At 47.1% G+C, this 7,824-nt stretch overlaps 1 protein-coding gene and 1 pseudogene across 1 annotated transcript in view; both read right to left on the bottom strand.

Moving 5' to 3' along the window:
* The window catches only part of ABHD2 (abhydrolase domain containing 2, acylglycerol lipase), a 127,873-nt gene that overhangs the window by 18,623 nt on the left and 101,426 nt on the right, over positions 1-7,824 (bottom strand). The window lies entirely within an intron of this gene.
* LOC101649310 lies at positions 6,381-7,818 on the bottom strand (annotated as a pseudogene).

Below are 7,824 nucleotides of genomic sequence, written 5' to 3'. Positions count from 1 at the left end.
GTGTACACGAGTAGCACTGTGCTCCAGAGAATTTTCTAGGCTGTGACTTTTCAAAAGCAGAAGAGCTGGCCTGCCTCCCGAGGTATCTCTGGGTGGGTGGGTTTGAACCGTCAACCTTTTGGCTAGGAGTCACGTGCTTAATTGTTTGCACCACCCAGGGAGTCCGCATAGGACCATGTTTTTTTCCATGAGTGTGTGTCTCAGAAAGCATGATGTGGCCCTCCACCTACAGCTGGAAGCGTTTTCACATTTACACTGAAGTAACCCCAGTCCAGATCAAGAAGCAGAATGTGCCCAACAGCCTCGGTGACCCCTATGCCTCTTTCTTAACATGTCAGGACATCCTTTATACCTTGACTGTCTGCAAGTGTTGGAAGCTTGTGAGGCTTGGAAGGTGGCGAGAGATGTCAAGACTAAGGGAAAGGCCACAGTCGATGGCTGTTCCCGCCTCTGGCACAGAAGTCCCAGCTGCTGCTGCGAAGGAACCTCCATGGAGACAGGAGAGCACCGGGTCTCCAGCTTTTCTCTGTCCTACATGCAGAAGAGGCTGGGGCACTTTGCAGACTTTCCATAGACAGCTGATGGAAGAGGAAAGAACTAGGAGGCAAAGGGCATTTATAGAGGTTTAAATAAAAGCATGTACAGATATAAATATATTTATATATGAGGATGGGGAAATAGATCTATGTGCATATATTTATAGGTTTAGTATTATGGTAGCAGATGGACATTGGGCCTCCACTCAAGTACTCCCTCAGTGCAAGAACACTTTGTTCTATTAAACTGACATTCCATGATGATCACCTTCCCGACACAACCGCTAAAGATGAAGCAGGTACATAAGCAAATGTGGTGAAGAAAGCTGATGGAGCCCGGCTATCAAAGGATATAGTGTCTAGTGTCTTAAAGAATTGAAGGTAAACAGCGGTCATCTAGCTCAGAAGCAACAAAGCTCACATGGAAGAAGCACACCAGCCTGTGTGATCATGAGGTGTCGAAGGGATCAGGTATCAGGCATCAAAGAATAAAAAAACCAAATCATTGTGAATGAAGGGGAGTGCAGATTGGGAACCCAAGACCCATCTGTGGGCAACTGGACATCCCCTTACAGAAGGGTTGTGGGGAGGAGACGAACCAGTCAATGTGCGGTGTAGCAATGATGAAACACATTACTTTCCTCTCGTTCCTAAATGCTTCCCCACCACCACCACACACACACACACACACACACACACACTATCATGATCCCAATCCTACCTTACAAATCTGGCTAGACTGGTACAGATTGGAACTGGCAACACAGGGAATCCAGGGCAGATGATCCCTTTGGGTGAGAGTGGCGCTACCGGGAGGGTGGAGGGAGAGTGGGGTGGAAAGGGGAAACCAATTACAAGGATATACATATGACCTCCTCCCTGGGGGACGGACAACAGAAAAGTGGGTGAAGGGAGACGTCGTACAGTGCAAGATATGAGAAACCAATTACAAGGATCTACATATAACCTCCTCCCTGGGGGACGGACAACAGAAAAGTGGGTGAAGGGAGACGTCGTACAGTGCAAGATATGACAAAATAATAATACTTAATAAATTATCAAGGGTTCATGAGGGAGCGGAGAGAGAGGAAAAAAATGAGGAGCTGATACCAAGGGCTCAAGCAGAAAGCAAATGTTTTGAGAATGATGATGGCAACAAATGTACAAATGAGATTGACACAATGGATGGATGCATGGATTGTGATAAGAGTTGTACAAGCCCCCCCCAAACAAAACAACAACAACAACAACAAGCCCAGTTGATGGAGTGAGTAGTTTCTGATGGCAAGGCCACTAATCTAGAGGCACTTTTGAACTTTGAACTTTGGATTTATTTGACAGGCCAGCCACCAAGTGTGCTGGAAGGCGCCCCTCTTTTTCATCACAGTGCCCCATTTTAAGCCCAGCGATAACTCTGGGTAAACTATTTCTTCCACCGCCATCTTTCTTAACAGTGGGCTTGGATGGTGGTGCAACAAACGACCATTTTAGCGATCCTGTGGGAGACCGCTGCTCCCTCCTCGAGGCCGGGCTGAGCTCAGGGCTGGCTAGTGTCTCACAGCAGCTCCGTGGTCCGAGGAACAAGTGCTGCCCACCCTTCTACCATGCTCGGGGCTGGTGACAAACCAAGCCCATGGGAGCCATACTGGCTGATTTCTTGGAGTAGCTCTCCAGGCCTTTCTTCCTAATACTGACGGGCTTCATCTGGAAGCCCCAGTGGAGCCTGTTGAGCATCGTGGCCACCTGCGAGTCGCCATGGGCAGGCAGGTGGGTGGAAACGCAGGGGATCAGGACAGGAAAGGCTTCTGGGGCTGGACTGCTGAGGCCTGGGGCCAGAGGGAAACCTGGGGCTCCCAGCTTGCCGTGGGCACTCCCAGTCTGCAGGAGTACAACAGGGGTCTTGTTCTGTGCCTGCATCCTTTTGACACAGCGGTTCTCAACCTGTGGGTCGCGATCCCCTTGGAGGTCGAATGACCCTTTCATGGGCGTCGCCTGATTCAAAACAGTAGCAAAATGACAGCTATGAAGTAGCAAGGAAAATAATTTTATGGTTAGGGGGCGTCCACAACATGAGGAACTGTATTAAAGGGTCACGGCATTAGGAAGGCTGAGAACCACTGTTTCATTATTATTTTTTTAATCATTTTATTAGGGGCTCGTACAACTCTTATCACAATCCATACATACATCCACTGTGTCAACCACATTTGTACATTTGTTGCCCTCACCATTCTCCAAACATTTGCTTTCTACTTGAGCCCTTGGTATCAGCTCCTCATTTTTCCCCTCCCTCCCCTCCCTCATGAAGAACCACTGTTTTAACAAGTATCAGGGAATATGGAAAATTCTGTGATCATGGGCAAGTTACCAAACCCTTCTGGGCTTCCTTGTCTGGAAAAGCCTCTAAGCCTTTCAGTGGTTTAAAGAACTAAATATGGTGATACAGGAAGACAAAGCAGACTTACTACCCACTGAGTCCCTCTTGGCTCAACAGCGACACTACAAGACAGTGTAGGTCTCCGCCCTGGGAGGTGTCCAGGAGTATAACTCTACCTGGGAGTAGAAAACCTCTTTATTTCTCAGAGAGACTGGTGGTTTTGAACTGCTGATCTTTCCATTAGCAGCCCAGCACGTAACCACTATGCCGCCAGGGCTCCTGCGTGACATAGAAGGGAGCTTCTTTTACCCACAAACTGTTGGAAGCCTCCTTGTACATGAAAGGTTTTGGCCAGGTCTGGAAGCTAACAAGCCTTCACCACTGCTGTAGCTGTTGGCGATTCTGACCCAGGGTGGCATGTGACGGAGCAGAAGTCCCAGAGGGTTTCCTGGGCTGTTACCTTTACTGAAAGTGATGGCCAGGCCTTCTCTCATGAGTTCCTGCACAGGTTCAAACTGCCAACCTTTCGGTTAGCATGCAGGTGCTTAACCACTGCACCACCAAAGATCCTTTACTTATTAGACTGTTATTCTTCCTTTTAAAAATAGCATTTGAACAAGGAGTTGTCCCTAACTCTTGAAAAGGCCAGTCCAGATTTCTAGGAGGCTCTTTTCTAAAACCACGTTCTTCAACGTGGCTGCCTACAAGAATCACCCGGGAATCCTGTAAAACCGAGGGCAAACCCCACCAGACGACGTTTTAAATCCAAGGATCTGGGGAGGATCTCAGGTGATTCCAATGTGCCTCCAGGATAGCGAACCACTACTCTAAGGAACAAAGATCTCACAGCTCAGACAAAATATAAGAAAACATTTAAAAATGCTTTTAATTGTGAATCGGATGAAGGCTTACGGTGCAGATCGGGTTTCCATTCGATGATGAATGCACATTTTGTTTCATGCCATTGACTGCAGTCCCTACAATGTACCAGCACTTATCCCACTAACTCCCTGGGTTTCCCATTTCCAGCCCGCCTTCTTCCCTAATCCTTCTTGCCTTCTGAGCTCTGGCCAACACTGCCCTTTCGAACACAGAGGTGATTATTCTAAGGACTACCTAGCATTACTGCTCCTTAATCGGTCTATTGTTTTGTTTGAAAAATGAGTCCAGACCTAGGCCTGAAGGGTGACCAAGGGCCAGGATCTCAGGCAAAGCCTGCTACGTTTTATGACTTGGGAGTTGGGTTCCACAGTTTTCTCCCCTTCTAGCCAAGACTGTCTAATTGGACCCCTTTCAGGAGCAGGAGGTAGGGGTGCTGGACCCATCTGGTGCTTCTGGTCTTCGAGGGGAGGGGCTGGGGTTTGCATGGCTCATTAGTCCACTGAGTAAGTGAAGAAAGCATCCCCTTCAGACTGCCCTCTCCTCTTGCAGTATCCAACCTTCACAGATCAGAGGGAGGGGGAGGGCGACAGGTGGAGCTGCTCAGCCTCTTTGAAACACCTGAAGAAGGGCTTTCCAAACACTTCCTCAAAACAGGGTTTCTTCAGAGGGCAGAGGGGCCTGGTGGCACGGCGGGCTCGGCACTGAGCTGCTAGCCACGCAGTCACTGGTTTGAACTCACCAGCGGCTCCACAGGCGAAAGATGAGGCTTTCTGCTCCGGTAAAGATGTTAAAACCTTGGAGACCCAAAGGGGCAGTTCTGCGTGGCTCTACAGAGTTCTATAAGTCAGAGTTGACTTGATGGCAGGGAGTTTGGGTTTCTGTTTCATTTTTGGCAGGGGTAGAGGTGCTATTAGCAAGAGAGCCCAGCCCAAGACAACCAAGAACTTTCTTCCGGGCCCACTGATTTCCTAATAAGCACACACTTCAAAGCCGCACTAAGCACCATAAATTGCTATATGCAGTCTTTCTTTTAACGAGTTAATCTGAAGAGCAACATTGAGGCTAAATGCCACCGTGAGAATGTCGCTCTTAGTCACGACTGGGGGTGGTGGGGTAGCGGGCACACACACTGGTCTGTCCGCTGATGAGGGAGGGTGCCCTGGCACAGCCCTTGGAGGGCAACAGGGCAACAGACCTACAAATCTTTGGTTCAACAATTCAATTTTGGGAGATTTCATACTATAGGTAAGGTCCCTGCGTGACACAAATGGTTTGAGCTTGATGACTAACCTAAAGGTTGGCAGTTTGAACCCACCCCATGGCCTCACCAAAGACAAAGGCTAGTGAGAGATGTGTTCCTGGGAAGATTTAAACTCCAGCTGACAGACATTGAGTCAATAAGGACTCGGAGCAACCCGATCGGACAGGGTGGGAAACCCCATCTTTCTCCTGCGGAGCGGCTGGTCATTGAGTCCTTGCAGTGAGCAGCCCAATGTGTAACCCCTGCACCGCCAGGGCTCCTCCCACAAGATTAGAGCCAGGAAAACCCTGTGGAGCAATTCCACTCTGTAGCACACGGGGCGCACTGACTGGGTAGCAGTGATTTTGTTGTTTTTAAGACTAGCCACGCTGTGCGTGTGGGAACCACCTACATTTCCACGGAGCGCTCTGGATCAATGCAGCACCACGCGCTGGTGAAAGAGCATGGTTCAGAGGCAGATCTGCTGGCATGGAAGGAGCCTGGCATCATGTCACAGATCAAACTAGAGGCAGACTGGTGGGGATGGTATGATGCCAGGGATGTAAGGGGTGTTTTACAGGGTGACATGTGCATGTATAACTGATTGACTACTCGCCAGACAGACCCTGTAACAGATGCCGGTGCTGTGGAAGAGAATGGGGAGTCAAGGGGGGCGGCCAGGGGAGAATCTGACTTACTCATTGTAGCCAGACGTCGGCACTGAAGGAATGCTTTTACAATTTTTTTTTTAAGGAATTAAGGAACAGCAGCTTTATTTGTAAACTAGAAATCTAAAACAAGAAAAACAATATGGGAAATCAGCAGCCCAGCACATTACGCAACAATATAAAGGAACAGACTACTGATATGCATGCATGTGCGTGTGCACACACACACACACACACACACACAGAGCTAATTTCAAAAGGTCACACAGGGTATGATTCCATTTATATAATAATCTGAAAACGAAGAACAGACTAGTTAGTGGTGGCTCGGCAGGGTTCGTTCGTAAGTGGGAATGAGGGGCGGAGAAGAGGAGTTGGAGGGGGTGTAAGTCTAACTACAAAGGAGTAGCAAGAAAAATACCTTTGTGGTGAGGACAGCTCTGTATCAAGATTGCAATGATGACCACACAGCTCTACACATGTGACAAAATGGCACATGTGTACAGACAAACATTTTCTGGGTTTGATATTAAACATATGCTGTAACTAATCATTGAGAAAAACTGGGCTTAGGGTATAAGGAACTTCTCTGTACCATTTTGCAACTTCCCGTGAAGCTATACTTATTCTGAAATAGTTAAAAAACACTTGCAGAAACAAGGAAATTCACAATAAGATTAAAAAATGAGACAAAGCCAATTTTATTCAAATTCTCCAAACGTACACAGAATTTGTTGTTTCTAAAGCCCATGTCCCATTTTACATAATGGTCTTGTTGCATCTTTAGTTTGGTCATTCTTTTAAAAACAGTTCTTCAGTAGAAGCCAGAGTCCTGAGTTGCCCAGTTAGGCGCCTCTGATCTACTATTCTGATTAAGTTTCTTCTCAATATTCATGGCCAACATCTGGCTTCTAAACGAAAGGCTCTTGGTCTTTTCAGTCACTTGCTGATAGGGTGAGACTGCATTGTTACCTATCACCACGTGACCTGATTTAGAATCTATCTTGGCGTCCAGTCTCGCATTTCTAATCAAATTCACAATCTACCTTTCAGCCTCTTCTGGGGTCATGTTCAGTTTATCCGCCAGCATGTTAATGCTGATACACTGATGGAGGCGACAAAAAGTCTCAAATATGAAGAGATGGGCATTTTCAATCACATCCTTAAGACAAGCCACCAGGAAGAAGTCATTCACAAGCACTGATTCACATTCCCTCAGCTTTTTCTGTGCCCCATCCAAGTCAAAGTTTACATACAAGCACTCAACAAACCCTGTAATTGGGTCCTTGTACGTGGAAGATTCCTGCTGAATAACTTTGACTAGGTCTTTTAGCACCTGTCAGCGCTTTCGAACATCTTTCTTTGTTATGACCGCTGTAGTCAAGTAGCGGAGAATAGTGGACACATTGTCTGAATTGCATTAAGACACTGTGGTTGGTAAAGGAAGAGATCAATAATGTTATCCCAGCCTGGGGTGGTTGAAGAAAACAAACAGAGAGCAGTGAATGAGCCATGTTCGCTGCTGAAGAGACTGGAGGGGAGAACTCACAGAATTATTATCAATGGTCTCTTTCAACCTTGTAAGGTCTTCCATGGCTGCATCCCAATTCTGCATTCAGATTTCAGAGGCCAGTTTCCCCCAAAGGGAACTCAGAGCATTCCTATCAGTTGCTGGAACCAGCCCTCTAAAAAAATAAAGATATTCTGCTGCTCCTGAGTAATTCCCACATTTATACTGGAATTTTGCATATCTGTAGAGAGTGTCTAAATATCCCTGCCTAACACCATGCTTATCTGCCAGGTAGTCAAATGACATCCGACCATCCCTAGTTGATTGCATCTGCCTTGTGGTTTCTGGATCTTCAAACATTTTCACAATTGGTTCTGTTTCTGCCTGGAGTTGTTTCCGTTGTGCAACAACTGTGGTTCTTTCTTCTTGCAGAGCAGGAGGGATATCATCGGAATAAAGGTTTTTATCTACGTCCATGGCAAAGCCTACCATGTTGGTATCACTAAGAAGATCCAGTTTCCCTGTAATAATTCCTTTTCATTATATATCTCCTTCACGGAGAGGAACTCCAGCAGCGGGAAGACGAGATGCCGAGCCAAGAAATGTGCGAT

This window comes from Echinops telfairi, unplaced genomic scaffold (assembly GCF_000313985.2).
Source record: "Echinops telfairi isolate 266 unplaced genomic scaffold, ASM31398v2 ScPeMD7_7409;HRSCAF=8447, whole genome shotgun sequence".
In the NCBI taxonomy this organism is placed as follows: domain Eukaryota; kingdom Metazoa; phylum Chordata; class Mammalia; order Afrosoricida; family Tenrecidae; genus Echinops; species Echinops telfairi.
Note: the sequence above shows the minus strand (reverse complement) of the source record. Positions and strands in the feature narration are given on the sequence as shown.